At 45.7% G+C, this 12,692-nt stretch overlaps 1 pseudogene; it reads left to right on the top strand.

The window, feature by feature from the left end:
• The first annotated feature begins 4,292 nt into the window (after positions 1 to 4,292).
• Positions 4,293 to 9,055, top strand: LOC123037248 (annotated as a pseudogene).
• Positions 9,056 to 12,692: the final 3,637 nt, after the last annotated feature.

Here is a 12,692-nt window from a genome sequence, read left to right as displayed (position 1 = left end):
AATTATATGGGAAGGAACAACTATCCGAGTACAATTTAGACAGAAAGGAGGATGCAGAAATGGATGTGGAGGTCGCTGGGGATGGTTTGTTAATGGTATTTTCCATTTCCCCTGAACTATTTTTTTTCTCTTAGCCTCATACTCTTTTATAAATATGCCATCGGGCCAGAAACTGGCAGCACAAACAGATGCAAAATGACCACAAAGAATACCAATCTTAAATGAAGATACTTTTCTAGCATAAGAAAACTCGAAATGTTTATTCTTCAAATCATCATCTTGGATTTTGTTACTGATATAAGCCGTTAAATCCATTGATGACAGGTCTGGGGCGAGCCGCGAAACAAAAACATGTTTTAACTTGGGCACCCCAACACAAGTTACCGTTTTTGGTATGCTACCTCTTTTGGTACTCCAGAATTTATATCTGCACTACCAGTATCGGCCGGTAATCCGGACGTTAAGTCAACATGAGGTATTGGGGCCACTTCTTTATTTTGAGCAGACAGAGCGGAAGTTCCTGTCGGCGCAACATCGGGTCCAGCAACTTCGCGTACCGAATCACTTTTTGCCCACCGACTTTTTTGCGCTTTGGGGTATCGGGACCACCTAAAATTTGACTAATGAGCTGCGATTCAAGCTCCACAAGCAGGTCAGTATTTTTACGGCAGTTTGCTGATTAATTCCGTAACACTGCTTTTTGTGAGCCTCCTAATAGATATTGCCTGGTTTTCATATATGGTGCACGCATCGCAGTAGTGGCGTAGGCCACTCCACTTATCGATGGTATCGCGAACCAGGCCAGAATAGCCACTTTGCGTGATAAATTTTATCACATGTATGGGAGGGAATACTCTGCTGTCCAGCCGAGATAACTTTCTTGCAATTTTTCAATGAACAGAAAGCCATTATCACTCGGACCACTGTGCAACTATATCATAAACTTTTTGATGAGAGAGAAAGCAGAGCGACTTAACTTTGATGTTAGGCACCTCGAAACGAGATAGAGTGAAAAGAAAGTGAGCGGGAGCGTAACAGCGTTAAGTTTTGCCGTTCCAATAACTACGCAACGATGTTCCACTCCTGTTCATATACTCCATGGCTTAGGAATTTTTAACGAATTACGGTTTTACTTTCGAAAAAAATCAGACAACTATATTACATAGCTGCCATAGGAACAATTGAAAAACTTTTCGGAAAATCAATCTGGCTTTTTGTTTTTAAGAAATCGAAATATAAGATATTTAATTTTTGTAGCAGCTGGGAGGGTAAATAAAAATTGGATTGCCGATGCTTGCTTCATTTATATTAACGTAAACTGATTTTATCCGCGCTTTTAGGCTCAAAACTATTTTATGGGCTTTAAAAAGTCATTTGCGCAAGCAATCGTTTTCAACAAGGCGTACAGTGTATTTGTTCTGTAATGTATCCCCATAAGTATACATAAAAAGCCGTGCCTGTAAACGCACAGATAGGATAACGGAATTTCGTTATCCTATATGATTTTGAAATAAAAACTGTCTTAATGGGAAAGAGGGAGAGAGAGGAAGAGAAAGTCTCTCTTAGAAATATTTGAGAATTTAAACTATATAGGCAATTTATTGATTTGGACAAAATTTTTTTTGTAATAAAATTGTAAATTAATTATGTCTGGCTGGCACATTTTAAATTAAATAAAAATCATTTGATTATATTAAAAAATTTTAGTACATACATCTTTGTTTACGCCGCTCTCCCCTCTTTTAAACTGCCCGCGCTTCCCTCGTAGCGAATGCCCACTCGCCCGCACTGGATGCTCGCGACTCCAGGCTCTCCCGCTCTCCCGCACTGGACGCTTGCGATTCCAGGCTCTCCCGCCTTCCCGCTCCCGGAATCTCTCCACTGCGCTTTGAAACGCAGCGCTCAATTAGGTTTAAGTTAGTCTTTCTATGTCACAGCATTGAAATACATCGCCCGGCCGGTCCGCGCCATTTTTCCGAAAACCACAGCGAGTCTTTTTGTTCTTTTCTTTGCGCGATCGTCGAGTGTTTTTTTAACCATCTCTTCCAGCTTGCTACCCGGCTCCGTGCATCAGCCGCAACGTACCACGAAGCTGCCCCCAAGCGACGATCATCCCCGACGCCCCAGCTATTCATTTTTTGGTCCATTCGAGCCAGATAAGTGCCATTTTATTAATTTTTTTATTAACTGCCGGTCGACAGTCAGCCATCCGAAAAACATAATTCGTTTGACTTTCTGTACGATTTGTCTAAAATCCAAGTCCGATTTAATCCGACGACGGCAGTTAGTAAATTACAATTCCAATTCCGTCTTTTATTTCTTCGTTCTCTTTTAACGTGCGGCCATATTGCCTATTTTCCAATTCCTTTTCGTGTGCATATTGATGTACAAGTTTCATATTCGCATTTGGCCGTACATCCATTAAATATACATCCAACATCAAATCGAAGAAAATTAAAAATATAAATCCAAATCAAAATGTGCAAATAAAAAGTCAAGCGTACAGTAAAAAAAAAAATTTATTAAAAAAAAAAAAAAATTCAGCGAACAGTGAAAAAATAAATCAATTTAAAAATTGAGTTCAAATTAATTTTCCACAAAAAAGTGAAACAAAAAATTAAGTGTTCCGCCAATTTCGGCCCACAAATATTTTTTGATATTAATTTTTTATTGTACATCCGCTGTGACAATATTTGCTTACATTATTAAAAATCCAAATACAGTCCACAATAAATCGAAAATTTACAACACATACCCGCCGGCAAAATTTACAATAAAATTTTCCGCCATATTGATTACATATATTACATCCATATTACATATATTACATCCATATTACATATATTACATCCATATTACATATATTACATCCATATTACATATAAATATTACATATCCATATTACATATATTACATCCATATTACATATATTACATATATTACATATTCCATATATATATACATACATTTATACATATTTTTCTACACAACTACACCCCAATTCCGAAAGCTCAAGTATTTCCGTCGGCCATCCAATAAATATATATTAAATAAATTCCTAAAGCCGACGTGAAATAACTTTTGTGTCTCAGTGTGTTTTACTTATTTACATATTTTGGGCACTATCCATCCATACATCTACACATACACGCGAATTGCAGTACCGCAAAAAGCTCGATAATCCCGCGCATTCCAGCGTCACCAATACACAGCCCGCAAAAGTTCGGGCAGTTGTTTTTCAATCATCCAATTAATAAATTAATTAATAAATTCCAACAAAATTAATAAACACCAAGTTCAACTCCAATAAAATTAAACAAACACTGAGAATTACTGCCAGTTCCAAAAAAGGAAACCAAAAAAAGGGGAGAAATATAAAATACTGTCGCCATCGCGGAACTAGTGGAATCAATTTATTAATTTATTGATTTATTAATTTGTTTCTTCGGTTTCACATTTTTTCCAAAAAAACGCCCATTCCAGTATTTTTTTTTTTTTCTTATTTATTGAGCTTGGTAAATCTACATATATATCGAGACTCAATTTTTTCTTTTGGGGATAAAAAAAGAAAAAAAAAATTGGGAAAAATACCACCCGCATTCCACTGCAAGGTATTTTTTGTCTCCGAATATTTTTTTAAAATAAAGAAAAACAAAACCAATAAACTCCAAACACTGCCGGGGACATCCAATCCCATCCTAATTCGGCCAACCACCCACTATAAAATACTAAACGACAAATACCTCATCCAATCCAGTATTTTTTCAGTATTTTTATTTTGTGGTATTTTTTTGGTATTTTTTTCCATTCTTGCTCCATCGTTCCACCAAAAGCCTGGCGAATATTTTAACAATAATTCAGCCACGCATATCGACTATTTTTTGAGCTAGTCGATATCCTATTTCCACCGGTCCATAAGTGGGTCCGTAATTGTTTCTCTGATTTTTTGTCCGAAATATCAGCGCGCACATTCCACATTCCAACAGCATCCTAGTGTGGTATGTCCAGGGAAAGTTCCAACAAACTATCCCCTGTTCCATCACCGCAAATACCAAAAATCACGGTAAGGACGCCCACACCTAAAAAGGTCAAGACGCCACCTCCCAAAAAGGCTCCTTCTTCCATCGAAAGAACCACGCGAGCCAGCACAAAAATGGTTGCAACGGCTGCCGACCTCGCTATGAGCCAGTTTATTGAAGTCTCGGATCGACTGTCCGAATTGGAATCGCGGATAAATATTCCCTCGGCGGTCCCTCCTACGTTATCCGTCCTCAATATTCGCCGAGACGAAATCCGAGAGGTATGGATCCGCATCAAAAAAGAATACGATGCCTGTACCGCATGCCTTGTAGCAGCCGGAGAAGGTGCAGCTGACAGCTTGCCAGTCCTCAAGGCTAAGTACGGGTATTGCTACAGCGCGTACGAAAGGTGCGGTGCCCAGATAGCAGACATGATAGCGCAAACTCCGCAACTTCCGCAACCTTCCCCAACGCCAGCTGATCCTTCTCAGACATACATTCCGTCAGGCTGCCGGCTTCCGCCGTGCGATACCGAAGTTTTTACCGGCGACTATCTTCGTTGGCCAACCTTTAGGGATCTATTCACGGCAATTTATATCAACAATCCCAGACTCACTCCTGTCGAAAAATTATTTCACCTTAATGCTAAAACGAGTGGCGACGCTCACAATATAGTTTCAAATTCACCCCTTACTAATGATGGCTTTCGATCAGCGTGGGATAACCTCACTGAGCGTTTCGAAAACAAGCGATTGTTAGTAAACAGTCAATTAAAGATACTTTTCAATGTACCGTCCGTCACACAGGAGTCTGGGTCAGCTTTGAAAGAACTTCAAAGTACCATCCAGGGTTGCCTTACTGCACTAGAAATGTCCGGTATTCAGGTCGAAACTTGGGATTGCCTCTTGGTGTATATGTGCTCGTCCAAACTCCCAAAGCTTACGCTTTCCCTATGGGAGCAGTCCCTCCATAACAAAGCCGAGATCCCTACGTGGCACGAGCTGAACGTTTTCCTAACGGAGCGTCACAGGACACTAGAAGCCATAGATGATGTTCGACCATCAGGTTCTAGTCAGACTCAGCCCAGGGCATCCACTTCCAACTCGGCGTCTCGAAGAATAAATTCATACGAGACAAGGGTAGCACCTAGGCAACTTAGAGGGTGCGATCTCTGTAATAGAGAGAACCATCCTGTACGCACATGCGCCAAATTTCTCCAGATGACGGTCGACCAACGCATCGCATATATAAAAAGAAAACAGCTGTGTTTAAACTGCTTTGCGCGGACACATCAGTTGCGCGACTGCGAAAGCGCACATAACTGCTTCACGTGCCGCGGCCGCCATCACACGCCTCCTACACCGAGGCAGCCCATCCCCAGCGCGCGCAAATCCAACGCCAACGCCCAGATCCAGACCAAATACTCTCGGTCCCTCGGCTGCCAGTGGCACGCAGTCAACGCTTCAGAATTATTTTGCGGCAGGCACTAGGTCAGTCCTCCTAGGCACCGCTATAATTAATATATGCCATCGAGGTTCCAATTTCCAAGCGCGAGCCTTAATAGACTCCGGATCTGAGGCGACCTTCATCACTGAGCGCCTTTTCAACCTGATTAAACTGCCGTTCCAGGTTATCCGAGCACAGGTCTCAGGACTTAATCAAACGGTCTCCGCTGAGACCAAAAAGATCTGTCAATTCACGATCCGTTCTCCAACCCGGCCTAGTTTGCAGTTAAACACCACTGCCTACGTGCTTCCACAAATAGCCGGAAATCTTCCTTCATGTCCGCTTCCGCAACATTTCCTGCGAGACCTTCCCGAACTTCCGCTAGCGGATCCAAAGTTTTATGAGAGCGCACAAATAGATATTCTAATCGGGGCCGATATACTTCCATCCATTCTACTAAGCGGTACCCGAGCGAACATCTGTGGCTCGCTTCTCGGTCAAGAGACCATTTTCGGCTGGATTCTAACAGGACCAGTACCCGCTCCGAGGCATGATCAAATATCATCCTTTTCCACGCAAGTTGCACACACGTATGAAGCGTCTCTCGATAAACTCCTCACCAAATTCTGGGAGGTGGAGGATCTGCCAGTAAAAGTGGCAAAAGAATCCGACGTGATTTGTGAGGACAATTTCCTTCGGACCACCACAAAAGACGAGACCGGCAGGTATGTCGTGAGTCTTCCTTTTCGAGATCCTGAGAACATTAATTGCTCCCTAGGACATTCCAGATCCCAGGCGCTGGCTCAATTCTTAAGAAACGAGCAGCGGCTAAAAAGGGACAGTACGTTAAAATCCAAGTACGACTCAGTTATTCAAGAATATCTCGACCTCAATCACATGAGAGAAGTCCTTCCTACCCACGATTCAGCATGTTACTACCTGCCACACCACGCAGTGTTAAAACCGGAGAGTACGACCACCAAACTTCGAGTGGTATTCAACGCCTCCAGCCCTTCAGACAATGGGGTCAGCTTAAATGATATCCTTCATGCTGGCCCGGTCCTACAGTCCGATCTAACCATCCAGATCCTGAAGTGGCGATATTTCCGATTTGTGTATAGTGCTGACATCGAGAAAATGTACCGGCAGATCTGGGTAGATCCGAAGCAGACAGCGTTCCAACGTATCTTATTCCGCGATAGGGAAGGATACATTCGAGATTTTGAGCTAAAAACTGTTACGTTTGGGGTCAATTGTGCACCGTTCCTGGCAATTCGGGTACTGCAACAGCTGGCGACCGACGTGCAACTAACCCATCCGAGGGCGAGTAAAGTTATTCGTGGTTGCATGTATGTCGATGATGTCCTTTCGGGAGCTGACTCTGCAGAAGAGGCTCACCTCACCATTCGCGAGTTGCAGAGTGCCCTCGATTCGGCTGGTTTTCCATTGAGGAAATGGACCTCCAACCACAAAGAAGTTCTGGCTCATATCGGAACCGATCATCTTTTAAATGCCGATTTCCTCGAAATAGATACGGAAAGCACGGCGAAAACTCTCGGAGTCCGTTGGAAAGCAACATCCGATGAGTTTTTCTTCGCCCTCCCCGACCTATCCACCGAAGCTACACTCACAAAACGGCATGTTCTCTCCCAAATTGCGAAGCTGTTTGATCCAGCAGGCTGGCTCGCCCCTTTCGTGGTCTGTGCCAAGATTTTCATGCAGGAGATCTGGCTGCGTGATCTAGGGTGGGATGATGAACTTCCAATTGAACTGTGCCAAAAGTGGCGTGATTTCCTTAAAAGCTACTCAGTCCTAGATCAAGTCCGAATTCCCAGATGGGTTTCCTTCCGCCCAGAATTCCGAGTGGAACATCACGGATTCTGTGATGCCTCTCAAAAGGCGTACGGTGCTGCGATCTATGTGCGCGTCGAGATGGGGCACACGACGCTAGTGCATCTTCTCACGGCCAAGACGCGCGTGGCGCCAGTAAAAACTGTGTCGCTTCCCAGACTAGAGCTGTGTGGAGCTCTATTGCTATCCGAGATGGCCGAATCCATCCTCCCCCATATGCCGATGCTGTCCTCGAAACTCCATTGTTGGACCGATTCCACGATTGTGCTTGCATGGCTAGCCAAACCAGCATGCCAGTGGACAACGTTCGTTGCCAATCGGGTAACAAAGATCACCCAGTCCACAGAGGCAGCCAATTGGTCGCATGTTCAATCCGAACACAATCCAGCTGACTTGGCCAGTCGGGGCGTGCCATTACAAGAACTGGTCGACAACTCCCTTTGGTGGCATGGGCCCACTTGGTTGCAAAAGCCACGAGATCAGTGGCCTGCCCAAAGCACCGATTTCACAGGTGACCGAAGTGGAAAGGCGTCCTGTCAAGGCCCATGTTGCGTCCAGTCCGACAGAAGACATCCTTGATCGCTTTTCCAAGTTAAATAGAGCTTTACGGGTCCTTGCGTATGTCCACCGTTTTGTCCAGCGATGTAGGAAACAGTCGCCGATTCCGGAAGTCCATCTAGAAGCCCAAGAACTTGTCGCCGCTGAACGGCTCATGGTCATTAGCACTCAGCGCAGATATTTTGCTAACGAATATCGCTGCTTGAGTCAAAAGCGTCCTGTGTCCGCGACAAGTTCCATCCTCTCCTTGAACCCCTTTCTAGATGAGAAAGGGCTTATAAGGGCGTGCGGCCGAATAACGGCCTCCGAAAATTTGCGATATGATGAACGACATCCTATAATCCTCCCGTACGAATGTGCACTCTCGCGACTACTGGTAAACTTTACGCATCTCATAACGTTGCACGGAGGTAACCAGTTAGTCGTACGTCTCACCCGGTCAAGATATTGGGTTCCGAAAATAAAGAACTTGGTAAAGGCCGTTATTAACTCCTGCAAGGTCTGCGTTATCCATAAGAAGCGATTGCAAGTTCAGATGATGGGAAGTTTTCCGAAAGAGCGAGTCTCTTTTTCCCGGCCATTCACGTACACAGGGATGGACTACGCTGGCCCTTTCGACATAAAAAATTACACAGGCAGAGCTTGCCTAATTACAAAAGGGTATGTGTTGGTTTTCGTGTGTTTCTCTACAAAGGCCATCCATCTAGAGCCTACATCCGATCTGACGACCGAGAAATTTCTCGCCGCTTTCGCTCGGTTCGTATCCAGAAGAGGTTGTCCCCGTCAAGTGCAGTCCGACAATGGGAAAACCTTTGTCGGCGCTGCCACCCTGCTCTCCCGAGATTTTCTACAAGCCGTAAAAGAGTCTGTGACTGATGCGTATAGTCATCAGCAGCTCAACTGGCAATTCATTCCTCCGGGGGCACCCCATATGGGAGGCCTGTGGGAAGCGGGTGTCAAAAGCTTCAAAACCTTGTTTTACAAGTCCACCGCTACTCGAAAGTACACTTTTGAAGAACTTTCAACCCTCCTAGCGAAAATTGAAGCTTGTCTAAATTCCAGACCGCTATCTCCTATGTCTGAAGATCCCACTGATCTCTTAGCATTGACACCAGGGCATTTTCTAGTCGGCGGACCTCTTCTGTCCATAGTGGAACCCGAATTAAAAGGGGAATCCAAGTCCATTGTATATCGGTGGCAACACTTAAAGGCGCTCCATCAACAATTCCAAGCTCGATGGAAAGAGGAGTATCTCAAAGAGCTCCACAAGCGTAACAAGTGGAAAGTCCCCGACCGCAAATCTCCGCGTTGGCGACATGGTAGTCGTCAAGGAGGACAATCTGCCCTCGAATGAGTGGCGCCTTGGCAGAATCGACTCTGTCTTTCCGGGGGCTGACGGCAATGTCCGTGTCGTCAGCATTCTCATGGCACGTAGGATTATCAAGCGTCCCGTGACCAAGGTGGTTCTTCTGCCAGGAGAACCCTCCAACCGTCTTCCTCAACCAACATCCTCCACATAATTCCCCAACAATCCTCGCCATCTAAGCATCTCAAATCATCTTTTTTTATCAATTACTCCCTACCAGATCACATCATGGTTCCTCGTCCACGCAGCGCTCAGGCATTGGAAAGCAGACGCACTCGAGGTATACATTCCTACCGATGCCGAGTCTGCCGTGGAATCCATCCGCTTCGAAAGTGCCAGACGTTCCTAAAGCTGAGCGCAGAGAAGCGGCTTCGAGCAGTGCTTATTAATAAGTACTGCTCAAATTGTCTCGCCCACGAGCACTCCGACGGGAGTTGTCGCAGTGGCGACAAATGCAAAACGTGCAACGGGAAGCACCACACGCTCCTCCATATGCACGAGCGTCCCCTGCCGTCGGCTAATCAACAGCGTTCGCGCCGGCAGAATCCGCCAACTCGCCAAGCGCTAGCCCCGGCAAGGCGCTCGGCATCCGCCGCTTCTCAGCAGCGCTCGCGCCGGCAAGATCCGCCAACTCGCAGAGCGCTTGCCTCTCCGCCGCGCTCAGCCTCCTCGGCACCGGCTCCGTCACTAGCGTCCATCCTTCAACGGCACAGCGTCAATGTCCTGCCGACGGCCATGATCACTTTGGAGACCGGGCTGAAGACCTTCGACACGGCCGCCCTCATCGACCCGTGTACGCCGACGAGCTGCATCGACGCATCATTGGCGTCCGCGTTCCGCTTGCCGACTACGACCGTCGGCGACGAGAGCATCTGCACGGCGACAATTCGGTCGAAGTGCGACAACGGCTTCAAGCTAGAGGTCGTCTTGAAAGTGGAGCCGAACGTCCGCATCCGCACCCCCATCCGAGAGCTCTCGGACACCGTGGTCGGCAAATACGGGGACCTCCCGTTGGCCGACAAACGCTTTTACTTGCCGGCAACCATATCTGTAGTCCTGGGTGCGGATGTCTACGCCAAGGTCATCCGACCGGGCTTCCATTTGGTCGACGAGGGACTCCCAGTGGCCCAGAAGACGGCATTCGGGTGGATCCTGTCCGGCGCCTGCAGTCAAGCCTAGACGACAGGAGTGGGCTTGTTTTTTTTTTTCGCAACGCTAGCGATTGCAAGGGGGCGGAATGTTTACGCCGCTCTCCCCTCTTTTAAACTGCCCGCGCTTCCCTCGTAGCGAATGCCCACTCGCCCGCACTGGATGCTCGCGACTCCAGGCTCTCCCGCTCTCCCGCTCTCCCGCACTGGACGCTTGCGATTCCAGGCTCTCCCGCCTTCCCGCTCCCGGAATCTCTCCACTGCGCTTTGAAACGCAGCGTTCAATTAGGTTTAAGTTAGTCTTTCTATGTCACAGCATTGAAATACATCGCCCGGCCGGTCCGCGCTATTTTTCCGAAAACCACAGCGAGTTTTTTGTTCTTTTCTTTGCGCGATCGTCGAGTGTTTTTTTCACCATCTCTTCCAGCTTGCTACCCGGCTCCGTGCATCAGCCGCAACGTACCACGAAGCTGCCCCCAAGCGACGATCATCCCTGACGCCCCACCTCTTCAATCTTAATCTTAATATCATTACGGTTAAACCGTCGTCGCATGCAGACGTGTATTTATTGTGCTCCGGGAAAAGGTATTCGATAAAATCACAAAAGTGCAGTGACCGTTTTAATAAATCTACTGTTCGCGCACTTTGCGTTCTTTAATTTGTTGAACAGTGTAAGGCGGGAACGGGAGCAAACTCCCTTTCGTCGCCTCGTCGCAAAAAAATAAAGTCTTCCCTGCAGTCACAAGTTTCGCGTATTTATTAAAACAAAAAAGTATTAAGTTTTTAATGGTGACCCCGACGTGATTTGCAGTGGAACTCGAGTGTTACTTTTGGTGAATCAAACAAAATTAAAACTATAAATCGCGCCGGCTTTTAAAACATTGAAGTTGTTGTTGCCGCTGCTTGTCGCCAGTTCCTGCCTACAGATTTTAATTCGTCGTAACTGGACCTAAAGTTGTTGTTGCCGCTGCTTGTCGCCAATTGCTGCCCACGAAGGAAGGCATATGGATTCAAAGAGGGAAGTTGCCGACGGATGTGTATCGACCCACCAGGTATAGAGTGTTAAAAGTTGAAAGTTAATCTGTGGCGTGTCATAAATTGTGTTTTGGCCCATTTTTCAACTTTTTGCATTCGTGTGAAAAATTCGGTAGATAGCGAGCATTCTAACCAAGAAATAAATAAAACTTGCATGTACATTCTAATACATACATATATCCATACATATATATATTTCGAATTATACATACATACATAAGTGAATCGCTTTGGACCAAAATCAAATAAATATTTGTCGGAATCCTGTTTTTTTTTTTTTTAAATAAAATTCCCCTATTTCTCGTCGTAGTGAACACCAATTATAGCTTTGCAAAAAATTAAAAAGGTAAAAGTTGAGAATTGTGAAAAGTTATAATTCCAGAATTAAATCCCCAACAAATTTTCTGCCGCGCATTTTCTTCCAATTTCCCTCGCTTTTCGCCATTTCCCGCGCTTTTAAGTGTCAGGTTTATATATTCGTTGCCCTTAGTTATCGGTCAGTGCATCATCCTCCGTTAGCATTGCGTTGACCACCGCCAGCCGTACACACATACACACACACACAGACACCGCAGCCCTTTCTTTCGAGTTCTCTTTCGTCGTTTTCGTTTTCGATCGCTGGAACGGTGCAAGCGTTGCCGCTGCCTAAATTTTTGTTCGTTTATTGGTGTTTGAGCTTGGCGTGTGCTTCCCTACACTACGTGCGGGAGCACGTACATCTCAGCTGCCAGAAGAAAGTGTTGGAGTCAATAGACACAACCCTGCAGAAATTTTGGTCTGTGGAGGACTTGCCGCCCAAGGCCAAGGTCCATACTCCTGAGCAGCAACTTTGTGAGCAACACTTTGAGAAAAATACTCAAAGATTGTCGTCCGGGAGATTTTCGGTTCGTCTGCCGTTCAAATCTGACCCAAACACTCTTGGTTCATCATATGAAGTTGCGAAACGTAGATTTATGTCGCTTGAAAGAAGATTATCCAAAGATCCTTCTTTAAAAAATATGTATTTGGAATTCATGGAAGAATATGAAGCCATGGGTCACATGTCTTCCACTAACAATAAAATTCCAGACAGTTCGCACTATTTCATTCCGCACCAATGCGTGCTGCGACCTCAAAGCACCTCGACAAAGTTGAGAGTGGTATTCGACGCCTCGAGCCGTACATCGACGCAGGTCGCGTTGAATGACATCTTGATGGTTGGCCCCACCATTCAAGAGGAGCTGTATTCCACCCTGCTTCGGTTCAGACTGCACAAGTTTGCGCTCGCAG

Source organism: Drosophila rhopaloa, unplaced genomic scaffold (assembly GCF_018152115.1).
Source record: "Drosophila rhopaloa isolate 14029-0021.01 unplaced genomic scaffold, ASM1815211v1 contig_155, whole genome shotgun sequence".
Lineage (NCBI taxonomy): Eukaryota > Metazoa > Arthropoda > Insecta > Diptera > Drosophilidae > Drosophila > Drosophila rhopaloa.
This window is presented reverse-complemented; position numbering and strand designations above follow the sequence as displayed.